This window comes from Catharus ustulatus, chromosome 3, assembly GCF_009819885.2.
Source record: "Catharus ustulatus isolate bCatUst1 chromosome 3, bCatUst1.pri.v2, whole genome shotgun sequence".
NCBI classification, from domain to species: domain Eukaryota; kingdom Metazoa; phylum Chordata; class Aves; order Passeriformes; family Turdidae; genus Catharus; species Catharus ustulatus.
Window position 1 is genome coordinate 118,297,453 of NC_046223.1, and position 18,822 is coordinate 118,316,274.

At 47.2% G+C, this 18,822-nt stretch overlaps 1 protein-coding gene across 5 annotated transcripts in view; it reads right to left on the bottom strand.

Annotated features, from left to right (window-relative positions):
- The window catches only part of EXTL3 (exostosin like glycosyltransferase 3), a 114,628-nt gene that overhangs the window by 80,202 nt on the left and 15,604 nt on the right, over nt 1–18,822 (bottom strand). For 3 of the 5 annotated variants that reach the window (XM_033054671.1, XM_033054667.1, XM_033054670.1), the window contains exon 1: nt 17,427–17,651. The exons of 1 other annotated variant lie outside the window; for it this stretch is intronic. The gene's annotated coding sequence lies outside the window, so the exon portion shown is untranslated. Of the gene's footprint in view, nt 1–17,328; nt 17,353–17,426; nt 17,652–18,822 lie in introns of those variants that run through there. One more of the 5 variants, XM_033054668.1, reaches the window with a different exon arrangement.

Consider the following 18,822-nt stretch of genomic DNA (forward strand, 5'->3'; position numbering starts at 1 on the left):
GGCAATTGTGCTGCCTAGCAAGGGGAAGGCACAGAGGAGCAGCTGAGATTGAAACAAAGGGCAAAAAGGTGACAACCCAGCGGTGGGGACTTGCTCCAACTACCACAGGCAGCTCCACACCAAACTTCCACTCCCAAGAGGAGCAGCAGTCCTTGGAGGGATGCTGCTAATCAACAATGGGGCTGAGTACAGGCTCATTACACGGGTGAGGGGCTGAGCACTTCGTGGAACTCACAGAGCAGAACCTGGCTAATTAACATTAATAACCACGAGCCCACTGCTGCATTTTGGGAATCAGCCAGCAAAGTGGGAAAGCAGGGGGACAACACAGCCCAGCAGGTGCCTGGTTTGCTTCTCTGGGTGTCTGTAATTAAATAATTTATCATTGTGCTCCTGTGTCTAGGAGTGAATGTGCAGCCTGCAAACAAAGCACCTCCTGTTAGGCAAAGCCTTGCTAAATGTGAAAGTTGGATTGTCTGTGGAAAAACCTCAGCTCTGCCTCTCTCAGAAACTTTCCTCATGGGCCAGCACTTCAGAAAACTCAACAACTTCATCTGTTCTGTCTCACAAAACCTCTGGGTGTCAGTCCTGGAGTTGCTCCCTTTTCCTCCTCCCATGAAGTGATGGAAGTTTTGTGTCCTCTCTAGCAAAAGCAGGCTGAGCAACTTGAGCCTTGCCATGACCATGCAGCAGTGAGAAAAGGATGAGGCCCTTCCAAAACAAGCAGATCTCCTTTTTTTATTTTTATTTTTTTTGCCTTTTTTTCTGTCACTGCCAGAACCACTCATGATTTCACACCCAGCCACAACCATGTGTGAGCAGAGTCTGATTTCACAGCCCTGCTCTGACTTCAGCTGTCAAACCACAGCCTGCAGGGCTGAGCTGTTCCTGCAGCAAAGCCATTTCCTCCCCAAGCCCCCAAAATCAGAGACAGCCACACATCCCCAGCCTCCCCCTAATGCTGCTGCTCACAGCCCTGACCACTGCCTTAGCCAGCAAAATGAAGATTTTTGGTGGCAAAAAACATCCAAGCATCACTTGAATTTTGTGATTTTGCAAAAACAAAACTGGAAATATTTCCTTTCCTAACAGCTCTTGTTCTTTGCTGTGCAATTCACAACCACACTAAACTTACTCAGCACTGTAATTTTTATTTCTCTTTTCTGTCATCACACAGCCCATGACTTCACTTGCTAAAGCCCAGGGTTTTCCCTTTGCTAAGGCTCAGGTTTATGCACAGCAAAACGGTCTCTTAAACAGTCTTTTCTTATTTCCTTTTGTCACAGGCTTCATGCTATGATGAATGTGTAGAAATGCAAAGCAGAAGTCCATACAAAAAGAAGCCAGTGTGTGAGGTGGTTTTGTCTTATAAAAAAAGAGAGCAAGGATTGACTTATGCCTCATTAAAGAGCTCCAGTCTGCATTTTTATCAGATATATTTAGACACCAATGGCTTTAAAAAAAATAAATTAAAAGCAGTTATGTTCTTAACATATGGCCCTGGATCAGTCCCATGGGTATAAATGAAAGTGGGCACAGCAGATTCTCCAAACACAGGCATGGAAATCTTTTGACCTATAAAATTTCAAGCAACACCAAAGCACACAATGGTGTGACAGAATTCAGTTATTGCAGGGCTGTGTCCTGTCCCCAGTGCTGGCATCACCACACATCCCTGGCATGTCACAGCTGCTCCAGGAAGAGGGAGGAGAGCAATTCCTGCTAATGAACACACTCAGAAAAATCATGCAGTATTCATTTTTTTTGATGGAGAAACTGAGGCATGGAAGAGGCATTTTTTGCTAGAATTAATTTCCCACCACAAATAAAACCCAGACAATCAGCTCCTTCATTCCCAAGTGTCTCTGGCAACACTGCAGTGTCATCCCCTCTTCACACCCTGCTCCCTATCCTACAAAACACACAGCTCCAAGAGAAAACTTCTTTTCCAGTGTAGCTAATTCTGGCCTGCCCAGAGCACTAATTATTAATGTTAATTATATCTCCCCAGCTTGATGGCAGTGATAAATGATGGCCAACCATGTGGGCAGAGACAAAACAACGAGGCACACCCAGAGCAAGCATGTCTTGCAACCACAAAACACACATTTCTGTGCTCTACGTGGGCAGCAACTGCTGTCCAGAATATTTTAATAGCAGAAACTGCACTAGGAAAAAAAAAAAAAACCCACAACATAAAAAAACCTGAGTACATTGCTCCTCAGTCAGAGCCAGAACATAAGAAACAAGCAATATAATTATTTCCACACCAGAAGGAAAATAAACCCAAGAACACACAGAGGGAAAGAAACAAGCCTCCAAAGTAGATCTGCAAAATAGTTCAGGGCTTCTGTGCTGGGCTGTGATTTCCCAGCACCAATCAGGGGAATAAAAACGACAGGGAAGCCAACTTTGGGGTGATGAACACCTCAGAGCCCACAGCACCTCCACAGAGCCTGCAGAGTGTCCAAAACCCTGCTCATCCTTCAGCACAACCACATTGCATTTTACCTGAAATGACCCTTTCTGGTGTGGTACAAACAGAAAGAAAAACATTGTCTTGCATTTTTTGCACCGAGCACAAAGAGCATTGACTGCTGCTCCCACCTTGTCCAGAGGTGCTCATCCACAGGAATTCCAACATCCCCAGAGGATGCATCTGGGATGACACCAGAGCCAAAATTCTGGAAGCAAACAGGAGCAGAGCCTCACACTCTTCAGGGACACACTCACTCTTCAGGGATAAGTAAAAACCCTTTAAGTATTTTTTTTTTTTTTTCCCCTTCACTTTGTTTTAAATGGCTGAAGAATTTCCTCTGTGAATGCTCCCAATTGTGGCTCACTGCTGAGTTATTTTTAAAAGCACAGAACCAGATTTTCAAGGCCCTGAATGAGGAAATGCAAAGCTTTTATTAAGCAATAATAGCCCAGACAATGGTCACAATTTCCCAAGGGTCTGAACACGGCAGCTGACAATGAGCTTTATTCCTCCACAAAAACCCCTTCACAGGCTCCGAGGGTTTGCTTTGTATGATCCAGGCTCAAGTTAGGGAGTTAAAACAGAAAGCTCTGTGGTGGTTTGCAGTGTGATTTCCTCCACCAGTGCACATCTGAGCAGAGATACAAAATCCACTGGGAAAAGAAGCCGTGCATCTCATTCCCTGCTCTGCTACCAGGACATGGATGCAGATGGATCCCAGCTGGCAAACTGGCCAATATTCCCAGGCTCAGGAGAGTGAAACAACATCTTTCAGCTTTCTTCATTGATATCTGAACCACTTCAAACTCTCTCACTGAAATACTCCTCAAACCTCAGACCTGCTAATCAGATCCAGTGGCCACATCAGCTCTTCTTCCTTCCAAGCAAGAGGAAGCTGCAGCTATGAGGAGCTTGTACAACCTCCAAACCCACCCAGCAGCCAAGCCTGGCTTTGCAAAGCCCCATTTCACTTCAGCACTGCTGGCCACAAGTGATGCTCAGCACACCTGAAGCAGCTGGACTGGCTTTCTGCAGCCAGCATGAGCAGCAGGCACTGCTGGAGCACAGAAAATCAGATTGCTTCAAGATGTCTGCTTAGGACAAGATGAACTGTGCTACAGAAAGGGCTGATTTTCTCTGCTGGTTATAAAGCAGACCTCCAGAAAGAAGGAGGAGGGGGAAAAAAAAAAGAAGTTACTTGATAAACAACCAGTTCTGTTGAAAAAAGTCCCAATCTAAATGTCTCCCACACGAGTGCTGTCCTCACCTCCAGCAGAAAAGCAGCTAACACCATAAATTCAGGAGCTCTTCCAACCAAAACAAGTGCAATTTCCATCCTCCCACCATCTCTCCCCTTCCCTGTCCCACTGAAAGCACTGTGGCTGCACAGCAAACCGAGATTACAACTAAACCTGATCCAATCTGAGCACTTAAACTGCTCTGCCACACAGCCAGGAGAGACCACAGCAGCTCTTTGTTCCAGCTCACCACAGCCTCCAGGGGTTGTGAAAACACTTCCTAATCTTCTGCAGATCTCTCAGTCAGTCCATAACCAAGAGAGCTCGTGTGCCCAAAAGGAGAAAATACTTCCAACCCCTTCAGAAATACCTGCAATGCTCCTGCACACCTCTGGCACCAGAGGTGACTGCTCTGAATGGCACAGACACCAGAAAATGCTTTCAAGTTTGTCTACATCTTGAGGAGGAAAAGGAAAGGTGGTTTTCAGGGTTAATGATAAATATGCTTTGTCCTCCTTGCTGTTTCTGCCTCCACCATGCTTTGTCTTTTTTACTGTAAACTTCAATGCCCCTTGATCCAGTGTAATAATCCCCGAATTTGCCTTAAAATGCTACTGAAAAATAATTGTGTGAAACTGCTGTGTCCAGAAAAGTGTGCAGGAATTTGGGGCATGTTCAGAAAATGGATGCACTCAAAGATTGAGGATGCCAATGGTACCCAGATATCGCCATTCAGAGAATCCACAGAAGCGCTTTTTGTGCAGCAACATCTGGAAATCACAGCATATTATTTTCCACCCTCATAATCAAGAGATTTGCTAGATTATCTCGAGCTCTGGCTGATCATGAAGCTGTTGAACCTCAGTGCAGCTGCCTGAAATGCTCACTCAGGCAGAGAGCTCGAACGAGGAGCGCAGCCCCTTCAGAGCTCACTTCCAATTAGGGAAACTCTCGGTGTGATGAGCAAAGAGCCCCTCACAGCCAGAGGAGTGGCCACAGGTGACAAATGTGCAGGCCAGCAGCCACTGAGACAGTCAGTGAGACAGCAGAGAGGCTGGGATATGGTGGGGAGAGCAGAACTTTAAAAGGCAGCTTGGCCAGCTTCAATTAACAAGCTGGATTTGCAATTCCAGACTCCAAAATTCTCCTCGGTATCCAATCATCAAAAACACCATTCCAGCATGGAACTGGGATCAGCTGGCTGAACTAATCCCAGCCAGATGCAAAACTAGCAGCAAATAGGTCAGTAATGGATCCCACAGCCCTGCAGTGGGGAACAGCCACACTCCACCACTCCTGCACCTGTGGAAAGGGTTTGGGAGGCTCCTCCCAGCTCCAAATCCGTTTGTTAAATATTTCCTCCTGTGTTTGGGGGGAAGGGAAGGCACTGCCCACCTCACTGCCAGGAAGCCTTTTCATTGCTGCTTTCCAGGTGATGTAAGGCAACAAGTAATTCACTCCTGCACAGGTAGGAGCCATTACTGACAATTCCAGATCACTACAGAACAGAAATCAGCTCGTGGAGATTACTCAAATCAAGCAGAAAGGGACAAGGTTAAGCTAAGATTCTTTTCCTGCTCTGCCCTCCACATCTTTCTGTGAGAGTACACAGGACACAATTAAACACAGCTGTTCATTTTCAGATGCAGCACAAGTCATTTATTAACCTACACAAGGTCCAAACAGCTACCACCAAAGCATGGCTTGAGGATAAATTATTGCAGGTACTTTTTAAGACACTGCTCTCAAAAGAGAGTGGTGACAGATGCCATCTTTGGAAAGATTCAGGGCTGTATCTTACAGAGCCTGCACTGCCATCAGTGACCTTTACAGTAACACAATAAATATTTTAGCATATAATGAATTTGCTGCATCACATTTGCTCTCTGAGCTGTTGAAGATCAGCCAGGAACCAATCGATTGGAGGCACAAAGCTCCCATAAAACTGAAGTTACAATGGAGCTCTTACTACCTGCAGCAGAGTTAAGGGGTGAAGAGAAAAAAGGTGTTGGAAAAAAAAAACCAACTCATGAGCTCTCCATTTCCATCAATATCCATCAGATTCACTGTACCAGCCCTGAGATGTCACTCAAGCAGGACTGGAAGCTGCATCTTTATTGTTCTGAATTCCAAAATTCATTTATGCCAGCATTTAAGCCAACAAAACTTTCAAAAATAACCTGAAAAACCCACAAGCTTCCCAGGAGTTTGAAGCTGTGTGGTTTAGCTCCAGTTCTGCCATCAGCTCCTTTGGATCACTTGGATCCCTTCAGACACCTCCCTGCATCTCCATTTCCTTGCCTGCTCGAGGTGTCAGGGCTTTGTCATTTTGCAGCAGCACCTCAGGAACACGTGGAGCTGTTCACCTGCAGAGCAGAACACACAAAGGCAGCACACACCAGCACTGAGGCTGCTCATCTGTGCCAAAACCTCAAGCAGCCAGATTGTCTCATGTTTTTTTCAGATCTCATTTTCAGTAGGTTTAGAAAAATTATCCCGGGGGTATGGCAAGGGAGCAGAACGTGGAAGATCATTTCATGACATCTGTAATAGCACAGTTAACAACACCTCATTTTTTGTCTTATGACCTCACTCACTGGGAAGAGTTTTTATCACCCTCAATATCTTCACAAACACTCCCCTTCTCTGTCTCCACCAAGTCTTTCCTTACTGCCATACAAGCCCAAGGCTTCTCTTTCCTCCCCTTGAGCTGCAGTCAAGGTAAGATCTTCATTTCCTCCACCATCTGCAGTGAAACTGCTTCCACACCCGTGCCAAACAAGCTGGAATTACACCACTAATTTCAGCTTAGTCAGCTCACCCTACACATTAAGTCAATATTTGACAGATATTTAGCAAAGACTACAATTTATTTAAACTCAGCACATCGTGCCCACCAGAAGAGATACAGGAGATAGGAGAGTCAGCAGGACTTGCTGCTTGGGGGGAAAAACCACCAGATAACCAGATTTCATTTGGCTGTCATTAAAAAAAAGAGGGTTAGGGGTAGAAAGACCAGTTTCCTGAGATCAGGCCTGCTTCCCCAGAAACAAGCAGCATTCCCAGGAGTGAGAACATCTCAGCTTTCAGAGAGGCAGGGTTGCTAAGGCAAGCAAACAAAAGGCTCCTTGTGTGCAGCCCACAGCTCCTCAAACACATCCCAGGAGCTCCAGCTAAGCCCAGGCTCCATGGCCAAGCTGTGCCCTCTGAGCCCTTCACAGCACTTTGTGTTTTCCAGTATCTTCCCAGCTGTTGCACAGCTGGCAGGGAGCAGGGAAATTCTGAGGAATAGGAATTGATGTGAGAACAATGCCAAAGAGGAAAGGAGTCAAAGCAGCAAGGGAATAAAATCATAATAAACAGAACAGATCAACTGCAAGTGGCTCGCTGCTCTTAGTTTTCAACCATGGAAGAAATAATCCATCAGCTGCAGGACAGCCCCTCAGCCTCCCACCCCTCCCAGAGTTTTTGGGAGGTTCTGCAATCCAGCTGTTTGAGAGCAGCAGGTCTGGATGCTGTGAGTCAGCTCTCACAGATGTGATCTCTCCCCAAGTGCTGTTTTCCAGAGCAGCAGCTCCAGCCCCAGTGCAGTGTCAGCACAAGGCACCCTCTGAGCTTGCTGAGAGGAAGGAAAACTGCTGAAGCCACCTCACATGCCAGGCTGGGTAATGACATCCCCAAAAAACAGCCTCAGCCCAGCTTTTAAGATGAAGCTGCTCTGAGTTTGAAGATGGGCATTTTTTGCTTTTCTATAGAAAAAAACAGAGAAGATGGAAGCAATTCCTTTAAGTGTCACTTCAATTTCTCGTGTCAGCTGCAGACACTGCAGCTCCTGGATGTCTCCAACCCTGCTGTGTGCCCTGGTTCATCCTGCTGGCTGGCAAAGTTTCCTGTGCTTACACAAGGCATGGGAGATGGTGCCAAAATTGAGGATTAAAGGAATAGGTCAGTGAAAAAATTCCAATAAACAGACAGGGAGGAAGAGGGGAGTGTTGATCCAAAGCTCCCTTTTCCCCAACCAGCCAAGTCTCCAAAGCACTACACAGACCAGAGCTCCCACCAGCAGAGAAAGTTGCTCATGAATTTATTTTTTTTTTAAATATGTGAAAATTAAGCGTTCCTTCTTTTGTGTAAAACTGGGAGAGGAGAGCCCAAACACCAAGTAAACAATTCCCAAACCAGCTGCAGAACAAGGAGTCTCCCACCCAGCAGTGCCCCAGGGACCATGCAGGGAGTGAATCCTGCTTGGCCAAAGGAACAAAATTCAGAATAAACTCCGTGCTCATCAAAGGGATGGCTCAGGGTTTTAATTCAGTCACACAGTAAAACTTAAAACCAAAAAGATGCATATCAAGGTTTATAGCAACAAAAGGTTTCCAGCAGCATTTTCTCTTGCCCCTGGACAAACTCTTGGGCTGCAGAAGCTGAAGGAAACCACACAGTGTGGACACACAAACCTACCCTGCATTTGAAAGCAAAAAGAACAAAGCCCTGGTGAATGTGGGAAATTAGAAAGCCTGACAGATTTCACCCTGGTTTATCCCCTGGCAAATTAGCTACTGTTTAAACATGGAGCTTGGGCATTACATCATCTGTTTGCAGGGGAGGGTGTTTTTTGTTGGTTTTTTTTTTTTTTTTTAAAGCTAAACCATTCTTGTATTCACAGCTTGAGGAACATTGCTCATTCCAAACAGACTCAACAAGCAGGGAAGCACACACCTAAACTGCTCTGCAAGTTCAAACAGTGAAAGATCTTATCTAGAATTCAGCAGGAAATATGGAGCCCCTCAGGTTTGTCTAATCAGATCCAAGGATGAAAAAGCTACTTTTTCAAGTCAGGATGTGCAAAACCAGCCTGATGAGGAGGCTGAAATCACCCAAGCTGCTGCTCACTCAGCTCCAGATCATTGTGGCCCAGTCCCATTTGATTCTCCAGTCATTTCTGTCCCCTGTGGAATCAACTCCAGGTTTCAGTCCTTTGGGACACCACTGAGAGGAAGGGAAACTCCAGACTGAGCTGCTGGACATGTTTCTGGCATCTGTTGTCTTGTTCCAGCTTGGACACTCATTCTGGAGCCTTCATTTTTTCCCCTGAGAGATGCTGATCTCCATCAGTGCAATTTTCTCCACAGTTGGCAGCAGCTGAATTTTTGAATTTTGCAGCACCTGCTCCTTGGCACTGCTCTCACAGAGTTGGTTTTTTTTTGGAGTGTTTGGAGGAGCAGGCTCTCACAGCCTCAACAAGTGCAGCTCCACAAAGCACACTGAGCAATGGGCTCTCCTGTGAGAACCTGAACGCTGAGAGATTTCACACAATGTGGTTTTCTGACCCTTGGCTCTCAAGGATCGTCAGATTTTCAAGTGGGAAAATGCCAGAATTTTCCAAAGGGAAAAAGGAAGAACCATTGGTCTCATCCCTGAGAAGAGCAGGTTTCACACAGAGTGGGTGTGGAGCAAGGCTCTGATATTGGACATTTTCCTACAAATCAAACCCACAGTGGGCTCTGACCACAACCCAGGAACCAGCTCACAAGAGCTCTGCTAAAACTTCATTTAAGAAAAAAAAATAAAAATTCTTTTCATTCCCTAAACCTGTTATAATTCTATGACCTCATCCCATTACAACATGAAAAAGACAAAGCAAACAAAAAAATCCAAAACCAAAATAAGAACAAAAATCAAAGCAAACCCACAAATAAAACCAACAAAAAACCCACAGACCTTTCATCATCATGCCCCTAGACATTCAAAAATACACTGAGAATTCTCTTCCTTAAATTAATAAATAAATAAATATGTATTTTGTAATGATGCCCAGGATAAGCAATTCTGGCTTTAAAAAAATCCAGGCAAACAACCACATCAAAAAGTTTCCAAAACTTCATCTGTGGAAGTGCTGTCAAACAGACCTTAACCTTTAAAAAAGCAAAAAACAGTAATGCACACAGAAAAATAGGCTTTGCTGTCAGAATGTAATTAAAAAACCCAAAACAACTCAATTTTGCTCTATATCAAGATTGCCAGGAGCTGATCTGGGAGAAAAAGTCAAGCAAACAAATTTTCTCTCTGAGATTCCAAAAGGTCATTTCAAACAATTACTAAAACACAGCACTGCAAACAACATGTGCCAATTCTTTTTTTTTTTTTTTTTTCAGTTTACAAGATATATTTACTGCTCCAGTTATTATAATAATCCCAGGGATTGTGCATGCATTACCAAGGAACCATTAAAACTGCATTTCAGAGAGAATTGAGAACTGTTTGTTTCTTTTTCCTCTGCTTTTGCATAACACTTCCCAAAACAAATCTCGTGTGCAGCTCAGCTTGGGCCAGGATGAAGACATTCCTTCCCACTGGACAGGAAGTAAGAGAGATTATTAATTTCACTTCTCAAAACAGAAAAGCAGAATTCCTAGCAAGGAGACATGAGAATAAAAAGGCAATAAAAAGGAAGACTGAAAAATCTGTACCCAATACACATTTTTCTAGCTGTCTCGCTACCAAAAACCTTCAGAATGTGGCATTTTCTTCTCTCAGTGCCACTCCAGCCCCACTGACAGGAGCTGCCTGTGTCAGCACAAAGCTCTGCAGCAAGGAGGAGCTGAAAAATGAGCATCTGATTCTGGTGACCTTCACAGTCACACACAACATCCGAGTGTTCTTGTCCGTTCAGCGTGTTCGTGTAGAACGAGGCTCTGTGCTCTGTTAAATCTCCCTCCTGGGTGCTGAGCACACTGTGGAAAATCAGAGGGTGCTGGGGCAGCTCCAGTGCTGGGGACAGTTCTGGGACAAGGACATGGAGAAGGGAACAGAGCTGGGGAAGGGGCCTTCCCCTCTCTGGAATTCCCTGCCAGGAGGGGACAGCCAGGATCTGCTCTGCTCCCAGGGAACAGCCTCAGGCTGGGCCAGGGGAGGTTCAGGTTGGATAACAGAGGGAATTTCTTCACTTAAAGGGTTGTCCCCATCCCTGGAGGGATCTCAAAGCCTACCAAAAATCCCTCAAGCAGTTTGCTGTTGGATGTTCAGACTGAATCACTTTGCTGAAGCATCCTCTGAAGGACAGGGATTGCAGAGCTGAGAGAGGGACCAAGGCCACCCCTTCTAGAGCAGGCTGTGAAATCACTTCAGCCATGTCACAAATCTCAAGTTCAGAGGTCAGTGTCAAAAAGAACCAGGCAGTATTTCCCTGCCTCACAGACACTCTGTGATACTCAGATACTATGGAAACGTTGACCTGCATTTCCTGAGCAGTTATAAAGCACAGAAGCAGGAGGAGGTGACAAAAAAGCTTGGAGTCCTCAAAAGACTCCACATAAACACACAAACACTGAACAGGGAGACCTCTTGATGCTTTTGGTAAACAGGCTAAGAATAGGTACAGGGACAGCAAAATGCCCAAGTGAGACTCCCCTGCACAGGAACACCAAGCTCACAAGAAGCATTCCCAACACTGCTCCTGCTTTCATCAGTTTTGAGGAGAGGAAATTTGCTTTGGTTCTTTTTATAACACTTGCATTTGTCAAACAGCTGCCACTTTGTGTCCCAGGGAGAGCTGCTGGAAGCCGAGGCTCAGAGATCAGAAACAGGCACCAGATCTGGCTGCACGTTCCAGGTCACTCCTTCCAAGGCCATGGAATCACACAGAGACACAAGTTAGAGCAAAGCCTGGGTCATGCTGCTGTCACCTACCCACAGAGATGCTCCTGGCATTGCCACCTGAGCAATGTCACCTGAAACACAAGCTCAGAGAAATACTCAGCACATGCAAAAACATCTTCCCCAACATTTCGTTTGACAAGGGAGAAATAATTCTGTAGTTTGGCCTTTTCTAATCAGAATCATCCTTGTCCCAACAACAATTTCCAGAGAAAGAGCCCTGAGGGGTGGGGGGAGATCAGCTTGTGCACAAAAACCTTGAGATATCTGCCAGCTCCAGCTCAATCGTTACTCCTAACTAACTACACCCTTGAGACACTGGCAAAAGGCTCGGTGCTATTCATCATTGCCACAAAGTAAAAACAGACAGAAAACCCTGGAGGCAAATGCAAGAAACCAACTGCAGGATTTCTTTGAATCTTTTTTTTTATTACATCTTGATTTTTGTTTAAAATTCTCGGATTAACATCAACAATGACACTTTGCAGATGTTACTGATTTACAGCTTTCCCCGGGAAGACTGGCAGCCTCAAACTTGTTTTAAAGGTAAGGAGTGGAAGAAGTTTGCAGACTACGACAGAGCCCAGCAGCAAAAAAAAAAAAAAACCCAAAATGCTTCTGGGTCCAGAACCACCTCAGAATCAGCTCCACCTTCTGCTTTTAACAAGCACCCTACAAGGCCAGCTCTGCCCTTTCTCCAAGTCCCTGGTTTTGTTTGGGATGTTGAGAACTTTGCAAGGAAAAGGCTTAAGAGCTAATTGTCAGATGCCACAGTAATTAGTGGCACCTTTCCAAGCATCCATCTCTGGCTGCTGTTCCGATACTGGCTCCTCCCCAATGCCCACATTGAAATGAAGGCACACAAGGTAGGCGGCAGATTCATTTACAAGCACCGAGCTCTTCCCAGGAGAGGTGCCTAAGGAAAGAAATATCCCAGCTGAACAATGCATGGGTTGGTTTTTTTCCCTTCCTATTCGCTATGGAAGTGCTGTCTTTATCCCCTAACATGCATTATTAGGTGTACAATGCACATGAGCAGCAAATTACCCCTAAATGAGGGAGACAAGATCACACTGTCCTGACTTCTGGTCACACATCACAGCTCTGATGTCACTGCTGCACTTACATCAAAGATTTCCCATTTTATAGGTCTGCCTGCAGACAAGGGCTCTGGTAGGGAATTCAGAACTGCTCTGCTCAGACTTCCCAGACCCTTCAGAAAGAGACTCACAGCACTGCTTTATATATTTAGGCTCTGCTCTCAGCTCCGAGGCTCCCCACTTGTTTGGCAGCTCCTTCTTGTCACAAGCTCCAACGCTTCCAACCTTTTCCAGGCATCATCTGCGTGTCAGCAGCACTCCCCAGCATATCCTCCACTCCACACCGACACAATCCAGAACACAGCACTTCCCACTAAGTGCCCACACAGAGCAGAGCTGCAGCATAATGACTTCCTCGTGCCTGGAATAGAAGCGTTAAAAGGCGTGTAGGAATCGCAGCCCGATGTGCTGGGACAGAGCACGGAGATAAAGAACGTTCAGTGACGTGTTACATTCCAACAAACCCCACAAAGAAGGTGGGGAAAATGGGATGGGGAGAAGGAAGGCTTCTCTTCACACTGGAAATGGAAATGTGTTGATGGGGTAACACAAAGGAGGAGGTTGGATGGGTTTTAATTGTGTTGTTTTTAATTTCCACATTGAGTGTCCAAACTTGAATTCATCATCTCTTTGTCTGGGTTTCCAAAGCACCCAACCTGTCAGGAAGTGTTCCCTGAGGAAGGCAGTGCCTTTCCTGCTCCCTGCCACTGTGGCCTTTAAACAAACAGAACTCACTTCCAGATCAACCCATCGATGCCAAATACTGGGGCACAGATTTGAGATGAGGTGGAAGGGTAGCACTGAACAGGAAAACAGCTCATCCAGAGGCAGATGTTGGAATCTACACTTCAGGCAATGCAAACAATGAAAACAAACCCCAGGCTGCCTGCACTGTCACTGTCCCTAAGACTAAAGGCAGATGAGAAGATACCTGGAAGTATTTTGAACCATAAAAGAAAGACAGGTAAAAGACCAAGCAGCTGGGCACTGTGCAAAGTTGGGGAATAAAAATGTTATTTCTGCATTGGGAAATGTTCTTGACCTTTCTTAGTGTTTCTTAGAACCCAGTGGGTTAATCCCATGTTCCGATAGCACTCTCAGAGGGGTATTTGCATTAGAAAAGTGCCACCAAAATTCACAGGGAAAGGGAGTGCAGAAGATGGCAGAGAAAACACAAGCCCTGACTCCAGGCAACAAGATTGCAATCGTTTAAGAAGCTGAGTGTAAGAGCAGAAATTCTGACATTCATTAAGAATATGTGCTTTAAAATAGTTCTTATTAGTGGCTCCAGATTAACTTCTGGTTTGGAGGTTTAGGGTAACAACCCACAGGACTGATCTGATTGATTTATAACTCTCAATTTTCTGTACTTGACTCGATTTTACCCTTGAGGAACAGATCACTTTGTAGTGTTATTGGTTATGTCAACACAGCCCTGAGAAACCATTACCCATTTACCACCAATTAGCAGGGACAGATCATCAAATCCCAGAATGGTTTGGGGTGGGAGGGACCTTAAAGCTCATCCCATTCCACCCCTGCCATGGCAGGGACACCTTTCACTGTCCCAGGGTGCTCCAAGCTCCATCCAAACTTTCAGAGATCCAGGGGCAGCCACAGCTTCTCTGGGAATCTGTGCCAGGGCTTCACCACCCTCCCAGCAAAGAATTCTTTTCCTAAAGTCTAACCTGAACCTGCCCTCTTTCATCCCAGATGGATTAGTCAGACCTCTGAACTGCTCCTGCCGGTAACAGGCATCAATTAACAAACAGCAATGACTTCACAGCAAAGGGATTGCAATTTGCACTTCAAAACTGGCCCTGCAAGTGCTGCAATAACATCAATTTACCTGGTGGGCCAGCGCTGGAGGCTTCCCAGGCAGCCCGGGGATCGATGAGCTGCACTTGCTTCTGTCTTTATCCTTCCTGAACAAACCCCAAAACCTCAAACTGGCTTTGCACCTCTTCTCAGGCACCAGCCACGATTTGCATGTGCTGAGCTGAGAGAGCCAAACTCAACCACGGCAAGGCTCAGTAATCAGCACTTTTGAGTGAAAATTCTGCTTTTGAGGGTTGCAGCCCCACAGCTGCAGCTCAGAGCCGTGCTGGTTTGAGCACAGCCTGTGTCTGCATGAGCTGTGGGGGATAACTGGAGGTCCCCATGGCAATGCTTTCCCCACTGCCAAGCCACGCAGCAGCAGAGATACTTTGTCTTTTCAAGCCTATAAGTTACACTTTTCACCTAAAAATCAATAAAAATCACCAATATTTTGCTTGTTGGGTGGTTAAGACACAAGAGTCCTGCTCTGGGTTTCACTCATTAGGAGCAACACCAAATATTCCACCCTGAGTTAGGAGCTGCTTCAAAATGTTCACATATAAGATATTTAGCACAGATTGCAGGAAAAATCTCTGGTGATGGTCCCTTCCAGTTCACTGTTTCTGTGGGGTCTCCAGAGCAGGAACCAATTCACAAAGGGCTGCCACGATCTTGGCATCAAACAGGTAACATCTGTGGTTAGCTGCAATTCCCAGCCTGCTGCAAACATTACTGTGGGCAGCACGAGGAATGCCCTGGGAAAACAGGCAAGGCAGCTGGGAGAGGTGAGAGGAGGCAAAGAGTGAGGAGAAAAAAAAATCAGGCAACAGAAGCTGCAAGGAAAAAATAACAAATAGACACAAAATATACATGGCCAGAAGGAGAGAGATAAACTGAAAGTGTCATGACATTTCAAGAATTAATAGCATGGCAAGCAAGCTCAGGAAGGGATCCACAGCAAACAAAACTTGGGAATGCATCAACAACATCCAACTCATCAGCTGAACAGTCCCAGAGATCCACAAATATGCAAGGAAGATGATGATGATGATGATGATGATGAGCTCTCCCAGCCCATCTGAGCACACAAATATAGACCCAGCCTAAGTGAAGGCAATTCAACAATCATGTTTTACTTGTTCTCAGCATTTGCTGTGACTTAACAACTGCCAAAACTCATCATCACGTGTAAACAAACAGGAGAGCTAACAGACCCCACTTGAAAAATCAGAGAATTCCAGAAAACTGCTCTGGACTTCAACATCAAGAAGTTCAAGAACTGTCTGTACCACAGCTGAGCTGGTGGAAAAATTTGCTCAATGAAAGCAAGGCGATTACCCCAGCTCCAGAATCCCTGAGCACAGAGCTCAACTCGTGCAAACTCCCATTTCTGGAAGGAGAAATGGAAAAGCAGAGGCATCCCAAAGGCCTGGCTGGGTACAGACAACACTGCATGAGAACAACTGGGCTCTCAGATGGTCGGTGAAGTTTTTGTCAGGGGGAGATGAATCTCTCTCCCCATCATCACATAATCAGCCTGTGGTTCATTTCTGATGCTATTTCTGCATAGAAACGAGCTGCAGATTACTCAGTACTCGATAAAACCCCGCCAGCCCACGTTCCAAGATGTTACTATCTCGGATATCACAGATTTCTCCATGAGAACAGAAATATCTGAGATAATCACCTGCATGTGACACTCCTCTAAGGAAACAAAGTTATTTAATCTTCCTCACACACATGAGCACGAGAAACCCAGGCACTTTAAAGGCAAGTTATCATACCGTGGTATCAACACATTTGATCTATCAGCCTCACACAAAAGCAACAAGAGGTCAGAAACTGGTCAATGTTTAGATTTTAACACGCACACAGCAACAGAGCAGCTTATCTAAAGCGCTTCTCAGCATCTCTGAAAAATTTCCAGCCCCTTCAGGCTCCAAATTGTTTGGGTCTGGAATCAGCCTGTTGGCATGAAGTTATTATTATGGCCACACAGGTAAAATTTTTGGTAAAGACCTCGATGTTTCTTGAGCAGGAAGAGACCTCATGTGGGGAAAACAGCTGGGAAAAAAAGAGTAACACAGACCTCAGCAAATAACTAGCAAATAACTCACAGCAATAATTAGCAAATAACTCACAGAAGCTCAATACCAGGCACGCTAAGAAGCCCAGAGCAAGGGCAGCCTCGTCCTTGCAAGAACCACAGGGAGAACAACTCAGGCACTGCTCAGAGTGGCAGAAATGGGGCTGCACTGGCCAGGCTGGACATGATGGTCCCTGAAACGCTGGGGATCCACAAGGAGGTCTCAGGATCCTTGCTGGATGCAGGAGGGAGGGCAAGCAGGAGGGCTGGAGGCTGTCAGCAGCACCTGGGCACCCCCTGCCACCACAGCCCACTCACCATGAGGGTCTCCAGGCTTGTGGGGACCCCTCCACACTCTGTGAGACACCCCCACAATGCTGTGAGGGATTCTCTCACAGCCCACCAGCCCTGAGGGGCTCTCCCAGCCTTGTGGGGGTCCCCCCTTGCAGTGTGACATCGCCACAATGCTTCTCATGCTGTGAGGTGAGAGACTCCCTTCACAGCCTCACCGGCCCTGAAGGAACCCCCAGCCCTGACGGATCCCCCTCAAAGACCCCCATCCCTGAGGGAGCTCAGGCACCGAGCCCCCAGCCCTGAGCGATCCCCTCACAGACCCCCAGCCCTGAAGGACCCCCCTCACCGACCCCCATCTCTGAGGGACCCCCCTCACAGACCCCCCAGCCCTCAGCAATCTCTCCCCACCGTGCCCCCAGCCCTGAGGGACCCCCGCTCGCAGCTCTCCCCAGCCCTAAGGAACCCCCATCACATTCTCGCAGCCCTGAAGGATCCCCGCTCACGGCTCCCCCAGCCTTGAGGGACGCCAGCTCAGAGCTCCCCCTCGGCCCTCAGGGACTCCGCGCCCCCTCCTGCCCCTCAGGGACGCCCCAGCCGAGCCCCCCCCACGCCGCCGCTCCAGGGGGCTTCCCCCGGACTGTACCATTCCCGCCTTACCCGGCCCCACGGGCTGCCGCGGGGGGGTTCCGGGGGGGGTGTTACGGCTCTCCCACCTTCCTCCCCCTCTCCCCGTGCGTGGTACGGTCCGCTCCTACCTCTCGGCGCCCTCACTTCGCCCTCCCGGCGGAGCCGCGAGCGGCTGGGGGGGGAGCCATAGCCGCTGCCTCGTCTTCCCGCTCCGTCCGCCCTCCCCTGCTCCCCCCCCACGGGCCGGACACAGTTGGTTTATTCCGAGAAGCCGGCCGGTCTTCTCCCCTTAAACCGCTGGGTCTCGCACGTCTTCGGCCATTTCCGACCGAACCGGCGGAAGCTGCCGAAGTGGCGGCGGAACTTAACGAAGAGAGGCGGCGATAGCCGAAGCGGGGGCGGAGATACCCGAAGCGGTGAGGGCGGGGAGCAGCGAGACTCTCGCCTCCGGAACCTGCCGGGAACAGCCGAAGCTTTTCCCCAGCTCGGCTCTCGCCACTGCGCACGCGCGCTGCGGCCGGGCGCGTTTTCCCGCCTAAAAGGCAGGCGCGCGCCCCCCGTCCCTCACACCCTCCGCTCCCCTCACGGAGGAGCCGCCATGTTGTCACTGGCCGATGCTGCCTGGACGGGGCAGCCGCGGCCCGGCCCTGTGACTAGGCAGCCCCGTGTGTCCCTCTAAAACCCTGTCGGTGTCCCCCTGGAGCTCAGTCAGTCCATGCAGCGCTGTGTATCCCCCAAAAACTCCATAAGAATGCCACCATGGAGCTCTATAGTGACGTGGATGCAATGGTTGTCACTGACTCCCTGAGATGTGTCCAAGTGCCTCCTGCTAAAAGGGGTTAGGAAAAATAACTATTGTGGGACACTGATCAGCACATACTAAAATAACTCTGTAGTTTGGAGTTTGTTACAAAACAACATCTAGATACACACTGGAGGGTTCGTGTGAGCAGCATCAGTGCTTAAATGTTGCGAAGTCAGAGGAGCCACATAGAAATCAGTGACTAGTACCAAAGAGATCATGCAACAGATGGTAAAGGAAGCAAAAGAGGGGAAAAAAAAGCAATGAATAAATAAAGGTGTGGGGGGAAGGTGAGTAACAGTGCCAGCATCATCTCACAACAAAACCATGTCCCACAGGTCCAGTCCTCCTTTTATGCCTTCTAATTTTATATATTAGGAGCTCCATGAAATGCATTTGTATCTATGGCAATCAAATCCCACACCACAATGCACAATACAACAACTTTGGGGCAATTAGGGAGTTTTTCACAGGAAGAAACGGGGGTTTATCTCCAGGAGTAAAGAGGGTCGTGTGTGTCTGGCCAAAAAGCTCCCAGGGATCTCAGATTTAATAAAACATGAGCACTTAAAACGGTGAAAAAAAACCACTTTTCCATCACTCTGCACTTTTTAACAGTCATTTACACATGTGTAAAGAATGCAAGGAGAAGCTAACTTTTATTCTGAGCTGGAAAAGCAGCGAGGGGTGAGGCAGGGGCACGGGTCTGCCCTTGGATAAGG